We start from the raw sequence: 9,848 nt of genomic DNA on the forward strand, positions 1-9,848 counted from the left end.
TTTTTTTGGTTTTTCGAGACAGGGTTTTTCTGTGTAGCCCGGGCTGTCCTGGAACTCACTCTGTATACCAGGCTGCCCTTGAACTCAGAAATCCACCTGCCTCTGCCTCCCAAGTGCTGGGATCAAAGGCATGCGCCACCACCGCCTGGCCATCAGGCACTTTTTAAAAAACTTTATTTTTGTGTGTAAGAGCGTTTTGCCTGCATGTGTGTATGTGTACCGAGTGCATTTCTGATACAGAAGAGGACTCAGGTCCCTGGAACTAGAGTTTAATAAGATGGTTGTGTGCTGTTGTGCAGGTCCTAGGAAATGATCACCAGTATTGAGTCCCTTGGAAAAACAGTAAGAGCTCTTAACCCAAGCTCATCCTCACTCCGAGCACTTTTAAAGCAAGTATTATGTTTAACTAGCTAGTCACACCTTCTCAGAAGGGAGCATTTTAATTGGCAGATAGTATAAATAGCAGCATCTCAGACTTTGACTCATTATCTATCTTCAAGTTTGAGTTTACAGACCAAATGGGTTTCAAGCCTAGTAGTATAACTTTATCAGCCCAAAGATAGCATCAATAAAAAGCATATGCTCCCTCTAAAACACGTAAGCGGGACAGGCTTTGGGGGCCAAACCTTGCTCTGACTTTCTTGCTGACAATCATCATGGACAAAGTATTGGACTTTTGTACCAGAAGTATCATTCTGTAAAATCAGATTATTAACACTTCATACCCCCTTATAGCATTTTGAGAAATGAGTAAGATAATGCCTTTGAACTATTAATTGTAGTGCTTGAGATTGGAAAGTATTCTCCAAAGACCATCACTACTATTGTTGTTGTTAGTATTATGCTTTTGTACCATTACTCACAGGCTTGCTGAAAATATATTTTTCCAGTGTAACTGAATTAGCTCTAGTGACAAAATAATTCATGGTAGGTGGGAGGTGGTGGTGCATGCCTTTAATCCCAGCACTTGGGAGGCAGAGGCAGGTGCATCTTGGAGTTCGAGGATAGCCTGGTCTACAGAGTGAGTTCCAGGACAACCAGGGCTATACAGAGAAACACTGTGTTGAAAAATCAAAAAAAAAAAAAATGCAAATGTAAAAAAAAAAAATTCAAGGCACATTTCCTTCTGAAGGTGAATCAGAGAGATCATCTTTGCAACATTTATTGAGAAAATCTAGGTATAGTATAAAAAATGTAGTGTGATTTAGCTTAATATGGAGATGATATTATATGAGCCAAATTTATGTTTTTTTGTAGAAATTATGTTTAAATCTGCATTAAGTGCTGGTTATTTTACAGTATGGAACTTAAGTTATTAAAAGGAACTTTATAGTCTGAAGCCCCAGTGATCATAAATTAGTAAAACTTTCTTTAAACATCAGTTATAGAAAAGAAAAATACAATTTTACCTAAAAATGGCATCTTCAAGTGAAAGACTTTATAATCATCAAATATTTGCTTAAGCATGAGAGCAAACTAAGATCTCTAACCTACTAAGGGCTACACAGTAGATACTTGAGAATGTTTATCAAATTGAATATATAGTATCAGGAAAATATGAAAAAACAATTCAGATGTTATGTGAATGATACAATGGAGTTTATATATTTTCTAACAAAAGCAATTGACAATACATTTTTACTAACTTTTTAATTATTTTTATCTTCCTTATATTTTAATGGCCCTGGGGATTGAACCTGTGCCTCACACATGATAGGCAAGTACTCTATTGTTGAACTGTACTTCCAGCCCTATGTTAACTTTTAAAATTTGTACTCTTGCTTCATTCTTAAAAGCCAAACTATATCACAGAGAGATCATGGGCTGTGTTCTTACATAGAACATGATTCATTTATAGTCACCATGTCTACTATGTAGAAGTTATGTGATCATAGACACCTTGATTTTTCTTTGTCTTAAACCCTCAGATGGAAAAATGGACCAATAAGGTCCTCATTACTTGGTCTTTATGGTCTCTAATAGAGATCTTGATTTACCTTGGTACATAATGGATACTTTGTAGATGGTATCTGCTACCAGCTATAATAGCCACAACAGTAATGAGACAAAAGAGCCTCTTAAACAATAATCATAAGCTCATTAATATATATTAATATGTAACATGCATTAATATATGAATATGTAAATTATAACAATTGAAATTATTTTGCCTAATATTTGATATACAAGAAATCTTGATGTAAATTTGATATATTTAAATGCTCTCATAGAAAAGGTACTGTAATTATTTTAGTTAAATGAAAATACAATTCAAAACTCCCAAGCTAACTCAGTCTTAGGAAAATGATAATAAAAACAGCCTCCCAATGGTTGTTTTTTATTTTTTTTACTGAAATGACCAAATAATTTGGGCTTAAGTCAAATAAATAAGATAATAAGTGTTTTATTTGAAGTGATAGAAAAGAGAAATATATGGAAAAATGATAACCCCTGATCTGAGTAATATTAATTGGAAGCATTTTAAAGATCAAGAGGCTATTATTACTAGCTGCAATAGATACATATGGAAAATGGCTGCAGAGATTCACAACTTAAAAATAGTTCATTGCTAAATTAGAAATTCTGTGAATGTCACAAACAGTGGGCTGTGAAACACAAATGAATTGTGGTGACAGTTGAGTACCAAGCTGACTATTTTTCCCCCTCAGAACTGTCCTTATTCGGCTGTATATTTTCCCCATCCTGATTTAAGCCATCAATATTTGTGCTTTTCTAACTAGCACCACCATGCAACACACACATTACAGATTTCATTTCTAACGTGCCTTGTTTCCTACCAAGCCTGTTTTCACTTTGTTACCATAGGTGTCTACTGCCCTGCAGTCTTGCTGATTCCTCGCTTTATAGTCCAAGTTTTGAGTATCTTCTAACAGGCCTGTGTATTTACTCTAGTCTTCCTTTTCTCCAGCTGCCTGAGGTCTTTCCGCCCTTTCTGGTCTGTAGGCTGTTTGTTTAGAGCATATTTCTTCTCAGTGTAGCTTTGACTTTGAGCACTTATTGTTAAACCTAAAAATCTGTTTGTCTGAATATCACTCTTTTCCTTTATGGCAGGATCTCTATGATGAACAAGACTTATTTTCTGAACCAAATAAAGCTTGCTTCAACTGCAGCAGCTCCACACTAGCTTGCACTAGTTTGACCTTTGGGAAATGTCATTTAAAGACTCTGTGAAGAGTATTTTAAAATTCCCAAATTATTGAGGCTTAATGGCTTTTGTAGCATGGATACCAAACCTACCTAATAGAGGAACCGGCCTAGAAATATATTTTTTATGTGGATTTTACTGTGTGTGGTGATTTCGCCACCATTTATTGAGTGACCTCTCTTTTCTAACCATTGTAATCTTAAAACAATCCTGTGTGGTACTTACATTCTCTTCACTTAATAAATGAGAAAACATTAACCTTAACTTCTTAAATGATGGAATTCAAGGTTCTAATATGTTAACGTTTGTGCTATGAATTGAGCACATGCTTGATTTTAGGACAGCAAAGTAAGAATTATCAACTTTTATGTCCTATTTTTATTCCTTCAAATCGAAAGTAAACAGATGTTTTTTAAACTGAACATTCAGTAAAAACTGAACATTGAAAAGAATGCTCAAAAGGTAAGAAAACTACTGAGCCCAATTTCCAGCTCCAAAAATTGTTTTAAAAATAGATTAATATTGGTATATTTTACAAGCTTCAGTATGACTGAGTACATATATTTACCTTTTCTCTTAATTCCTGTGTCTTCCACTTGCTTTCTTCCGTTAATATATTGAGTACTCATAGAGTATTAGTATGATGGGAATCAATTTTGCCATTCAAGAGTCTACTATTGACCTCCTAACAAGCTATTTATACTTTACCTTTCTATAGATGTATACATTATAAAAGTATTGAGACATGTTATTAATGTTAGTAAAAATATAATGGGAAGTGCTACATATGTATGCTGCCCCTTGTTTCTTCTTCCCCCCCAAAAAAATTGTTAACATGAGAAAATATTCAGGTAAAAACAACACACCATTTTAAGTTTTTGTATCTGTGCGCATTTGTATTCACACTTCTAAAAAAATATATAGAAGAGTTACATGTTTGGGACATAGATTCAGTAGAGATATAATTGAAATCATAATATATTTTAAACAGTGTTTGAGTCTTGTGTTTCTCTGCTAATGTAAGTCCATAGGAAAATGAAACCAAGCCCATCAAACCCTCCTTCCAACAGTAAATAAGCTGTGCAATAACTGTTTGAAAAATGGGTTGAACACTGACTGACCACTGATTTTCTCAAATATTGCTGTGGCCATTCTAACCTTTAGACTGACTGTACAGCACATGAGAAAGGTCAGTAGGATCTCTGTCATGGATGAAACTAAAAACATCATTGAGATATAACATTGAAGCCAATCCCCTCCATGTTTTTATATCCCATTCCACTAAGGTGTTGCAAAAAAAAAAAAAAAAAAAAAAAAAAGACAAAAAGCAAAAAACAAAGCAAAACAAACAAAATCAACAACAACAACAACACAAAAAAACTGCCATCTTCTATTAGGATGAAGTGTCCAAACAAGGAAGACTATAAATAATTAAAATAATGAACTAGGATACAAAAGGAAGACAGACAGAGTGACAGATACAGAGAAAGGGATGGAATAATGTAATCAAGTGGAAAACACTATGCAGTGAAAAATGTTGAATATTCCAAAATATAAAATTAATGGAAGAAATGAACTTTTTTCAAAAGAAAATCCTTTGCACCCTTCAGCAGCAATGCAGAATTGATGGCCTGATGATAAAAGGCCTTTTTAGTGGGGTTCTTGGGAAGAATGTGGTCATTGCAGAGGCTTCACTTGGTGTTCAGTTGCCCTGGGCTATCTGATCAGCGTGTCCTTGTTTCTAGAACTAAGTAAACCAAATCAGGATGAACGACACATGGTTTAATAGTTAACTTTCAGAACAAGGGGCAGGGAGATGCTTTTATGCCATCATCCAGTCTTCATTCCAATCTCATTACTGAAGTTTGTTCTGAGAACATTTACAGCTTTCCGGAGAGGCTAAGCGTGGCAGAGGCCTGAAGCTGGAAATATAGCTTAATGACCGTCTCCTTCTGCAGTCTCCTTTATTCAGGTGAATACTGGTGATCAGTCATTCTCTATGATTCAGATTATTGTTATTAATGTTGTTTTTATGGTTATTAATAGCCCTTTCTAATCATGGGAGGTAGCTTTACGTTTTCCTAATCTTGAAATATGCAAAAAATCTTCTGACTACCCTGAGTTTTCTCTTAGTCTCTGAGGAAATCAGTGTTCTCTCCAAGTAGGAAATGGGAGATCGTTTGAAAAGTACTTGGGTATGCAAATCCAGTCCTGCTCTTTACAGACCAGATCCAGAAACTATCATAGAAACAGTCTTTTATTTCACAGAGGGCAGAACAAATGAACAGAGAAAACTATATTCCATGGAGTATTTAGTCCACCAGGCTCAGGTAGGTTTGACTTGTGATGTTCTACCTGTTCTCCTACTTTCCTGGAACCTAAATTAGATGCTTTCTGGAGAGCTAGCTAACAGACTCTCCTCCTCTTAACACCTCTTTCATCTCATCAGAAGGAAACAAACCCACAGACTAGGTCTTAACATACTGAAGAAACAAGTTTTTGGGTTTTCTGAACAAGTATTTTAAACAACAGAATGAGAGTAGCCTCTTGTTAAGCACCGAGTTCATGAAAACGTGTGAGGAGTCTAGTATGGAGTTGATATTAGAATATCATAATTAAATTAAGCAGCAACAATAACAATAGTCAACGAAATGTTCCTTACTTTCTCTTTTTAAATTCCATTAAAAAATACACCATCATAAAATACTTCAGCAAACAGAAAGAGCATGTGCCTCTATTTTTTTATGTGTTCGTATAACATTATTGTAGTTCCTGCCACACATTAACATTATTTATCTCTGATATCTCTTAGGATCATCTGTGTCTGTGTTGCTCTTCTACTAATGTTACTGGTCTTTTCATTCTCTGGTTGTATTTGATCTTTTTATCTATGCTAAGTAGCTCCCTTTCTAGCCTCCCTGTGCACAGCTGGACAGATGGATGCTTTTCTCTATCATGCTTTTTAAAGGAAGAAGACAGGAAGAGTAGACTTTGAACCATATTTTACCAGTATTATTGGAAAGTTACCTTCTGTATATTCTATATACATACACAACAGTGGTGTAAAATGCAAATTCTGTCCACTTATGCTCTGCTCTGCTTTTCTCATGGTGCCTCGTGCTGCAGCATCTGAGCACTTCCTCACCCTCTTACTGTTGTTCACCACCAGTAAGTGCTTTTCACAGTAAGTTCACTCCAAAGTGCTTTTGACAATCGGAGAAGTTCATTAGCAATCCACTCACTTACTTTTTCTTTTTCAGGATCTTTGCGTGTAAAAGTATCAGAACTCTTACTTAGTAGCTATATCAGATAAATTATATCAGATAAAGCAAAAGAATACTTCTGACATGAAGGCAGGATAGGGGAAGACCATCCCAAAGCATTTTTTAACATTAAGTTTATGTCATATAGTATCCAAATGATGATGTAGAAATCTATCCAAGTTAAAGCTGAATTCTTCACTACTACTTTTCTTTATCATGTTCTCTGCCATTGTAGTAATGAGAAGTGTGATGTGAGGAACATACATAATGCCCACATTTTACATCTCTAAGGATTAAGGCAATTGTACCTTTTCAAAGCAGAATGTCTATTGATGTAAATATTCCTTAGTTCAGAGCTATAGATGCCAATCTTTTGTTAAAAGCTACTATTATTTTTCTATAACTAAAATGATGAAAATTTATTTATTAAAAGATTCATTGTCATTATCATGGAGGGTGCATGGTTGGTACCTTAGCAGTTTGATTGAATTAAAATCAAGTTCAAGCTGGGGTTTCTTTTGCAGCTCTATTCCATGCTTTCTCTTTGACTCCAAGCTAATTGCATAACCTCTGGTTGACTTGTGCCTCATCTACACATTCAAAGTAAAAATCAGAAATGAGGTTATTATCTAACCTAATGTAGGCTGGAACATTATTATTTCTCTAAATATTTCTGGGACTGCATTTGAGATTTCTGATCATAAAAATCTAGAGTCTTATGAGCATTGTCCTGTAGCCTTAGACATCTACCCTATGGGAGAGTATACAAGAAGGTCACACACAGATCAGAATTCTTGTAGTAGTCAAACTGGATTTGATGTTCTCTTCCTACACACTTAGCTTTTTACTCTGAATCTAGAATATAAACTTGCCATTTTATTTCCAGCAAGTCCTTAATGTAATGCTGAACAAGAGACACTTTCTGATTCACTGCCCTAAGGGAGATGTAGTACCAATACCAGCGGGAAAAAAAAAGACAGTCTCTTCATGCCACAGAAGTAAAATGTCAGAGTACAGACATGAACCTGGACCTTCCAGCTGTTAATCCTACTGTCTTCCAAGACAGACTATTTTCCTTCACTTTATTTTGTGTTTTCAGTGACTCTCAACTGCCGTGGACTACTACACTGTAATATAACACTGTAAAGAACAGTATTTGGGCGCACATACACACATGCACGTCTAATAGTTTTTCTTCTTAAACTTGTGGAAGAGCCCATTTTAGTGATTAGTTTTGGCCAAAGAGTATTTTAAGAGCCTGTCTTGTATAGCCTTTTGGGTTAATGAGAGCAGTAAAGAAATAAATCTTCTTTGTCTTCACTCTTTATGGTCAATATATAGATATGAACAGGTTTATAAACTATACATATATATATATATGGTCAATATATAGCTATGAACAAGTTTACAATACATATATATATGGTCAATATATAGATATGAACAAGTGTATGAACTATATATATGATCAATATATAGATATGAACAGGTTTATGAACTATATATATGTATATATATATGGTCAATATATAGATATGAACAGGTATATTTGTGTGTATATGTGTATGTGTATGTATATATACATCCATGTGTATGTATATATACATGTGTGTGTGTGTATATATATATATACATATATATACACATATATATGTGGTCAATAAAGAGATATGAACAGGTTTACAAACGATAGCCAAATTCTACTGTGGCGATGTTTCATTAAAGAGTTCCAATACAATTTGCTCCTCTGCAAACACATGACAACAGTGCAGCAAGGTGGACACCAGTCTGTTTTATTAGATAAATAAACAATGCCATTTTAGACCAGCCACCACACTGTAGAGTTCTGTCATCAGTACCCAGAAAAGCAGACACTGTCCTGTCTTCTTGTTGTTCTGGCCCTCAAGCCTCAGCCCATATCTATGGGTTTCTAAGAAGCAAAGTCCAGCATTTCAGAGGGAAGAGTACTGTGAAGCCTAGGAGTCAGCCCTGGCCCTCCTATTCACAGACAGACATGTGTCTGTGCACACTATACAGATAAATATATATATTTATATGTATATATATTTATATGTACATATATATGTATATATATACTCTTTTTTTTTTTTACAAAAATAACACAGGGTTTGTGTAGTTCTATTAATTTTAAAAAATCACACAGGTGGAATTTATACTTCACTATAACCATTTTTTTTAAACTTTGGATTCAAGTGGGGATTTTAGGTCCTGAAATAATTTACAATCCCCGAAGAGAGGTTCTCAAGAAACATCTGCTGAGCTGGGACTGCATAACACCTTGCTTCTCTAACATGTCTGAGTGATAAAGAGACCTAGGAAACTTTCAAATCATATCTGGGTTGCTGAGTGAAAAACTCAGATTCAATTCTTTTGGACTAGCATTTGATCATCCATTACTATTAAAATATTTGATAATTATAATATGTAATTAGAGTTAATAATTACTTTTATAAAGTTTGAGAGCTTAGGTATTGAACTCAGACAGATCTGAGTTCATAACTTAGTGAGTTGGCAACTTTAAATTTGGTTACTGTGTTAGCTTTTGCTTTCTGGTTTATAAAATTCAAACAGTAATAGTCTTTTTAAGCTGTTTGAAAATTAAATGAGATGATATAATTAAAAGTTTGGCATCATGGTGCTCGACTTGTGATATGAATCTCTTACATGTTAGCTGTTATGGCTAAGCATCTCCCTTTATCTGTAAAGTAAGGAAAATCATGTTTAGAAGCAACGAACAAATGTCTTAAAACTCCATATGGATATGTGTCTACCATCTTTTTCTTAGTCTCTTCCTTAGCTCCAGTTTGTCATTCTTATTCTACATGTAAATACTAGTTACTCTGATTTCTCTGTAACATTGGTACTTGACAGAAGCAACATGAAAGAGGACAGATTTTTCTTAGCTCACAGTATTAGCAGGTGTCATTCCATTTTAGCAGGGAAGGCATGGATATGACACCAACTTGGGGGAGCCAAAGAATGTGATAAAGTTTCTTCTCTTCATAATGGGCCAGGAAGCAGAAAGTAAGAGGCTAAAACCAGGGGTAGCCATAGGCTCCAAAAGCCAACCACCACTGATGTACTTCAAACAGGTAGGCCACACCTCTTGACAATTCTGCCACTTTCTAATATCAGGCCAACAGCTTGGATACAAGTCTTGATGACATGAGCCTATGGCAAACATTTCAAACTCAAATTAAAACAATTTTGTTAACTTGTTGAAATCTTTGACATGTTCAGCCTTCATTATGGTATTTTATCAAGTATTGCTACTTCCAACTAAGACTAGACACATGAAAATAATATAAATCCACTGAAACTCTCATAGATATAATTGAAATGTAATAGACTGTTGACATATATACTTTAAGAAGTAGAAGTCAAGCCGGGCAGTGGTG

The 9,848-nt window shown here is 34.9% G+C and overlaps 1 protein-coding gene across 20 annotated transcripts in view; it reads left to right on the forward strand.

Annotated features, from left to right (window-relative positions):
- The window catches only part of Zbtb20 (zinc finger and BTB domain containing 20), a 737,287-nt gene that overhangs the window by 338,819 nt on the left and 388,620 nt on the right, over positions 1 to 9,848 (forward strand). For 2 of the 20 annotated variants that reach the window (XM_031363924.1, XM_031363928.1), the window contains exon 1: positions 5,008 to 5,138. The exons of 16 other annotated variants lie outside the window; for them this stretch is intronic. The gene's annotated coding sequence lies outside the window, so the exon portion shown is untranslated. Of the gene's footprint in view, positions 1 to 5,007; positions 5,139 to 9,848 lie in introns of those variants that run through there. 2 more of the 20 variants (XM_031363917.1, XM_031363907.1) reach the window with 2 other exon arrangements.

Source organism: Mastomys coucha, unplaced genomic scaffold, assembly GCF_008632895.1.
Source record: "Mastomys coucha isolate ucsf_1 unplaced genomic scaffold, UCSF_Mcou_1 pScaffold12, whole genome shotgun sequence".
NCBI lineage: Eukaryota > Metazoa > Chordata > Mammalia > Rodentia > Muridae > Mastomys > Mastomys coucha.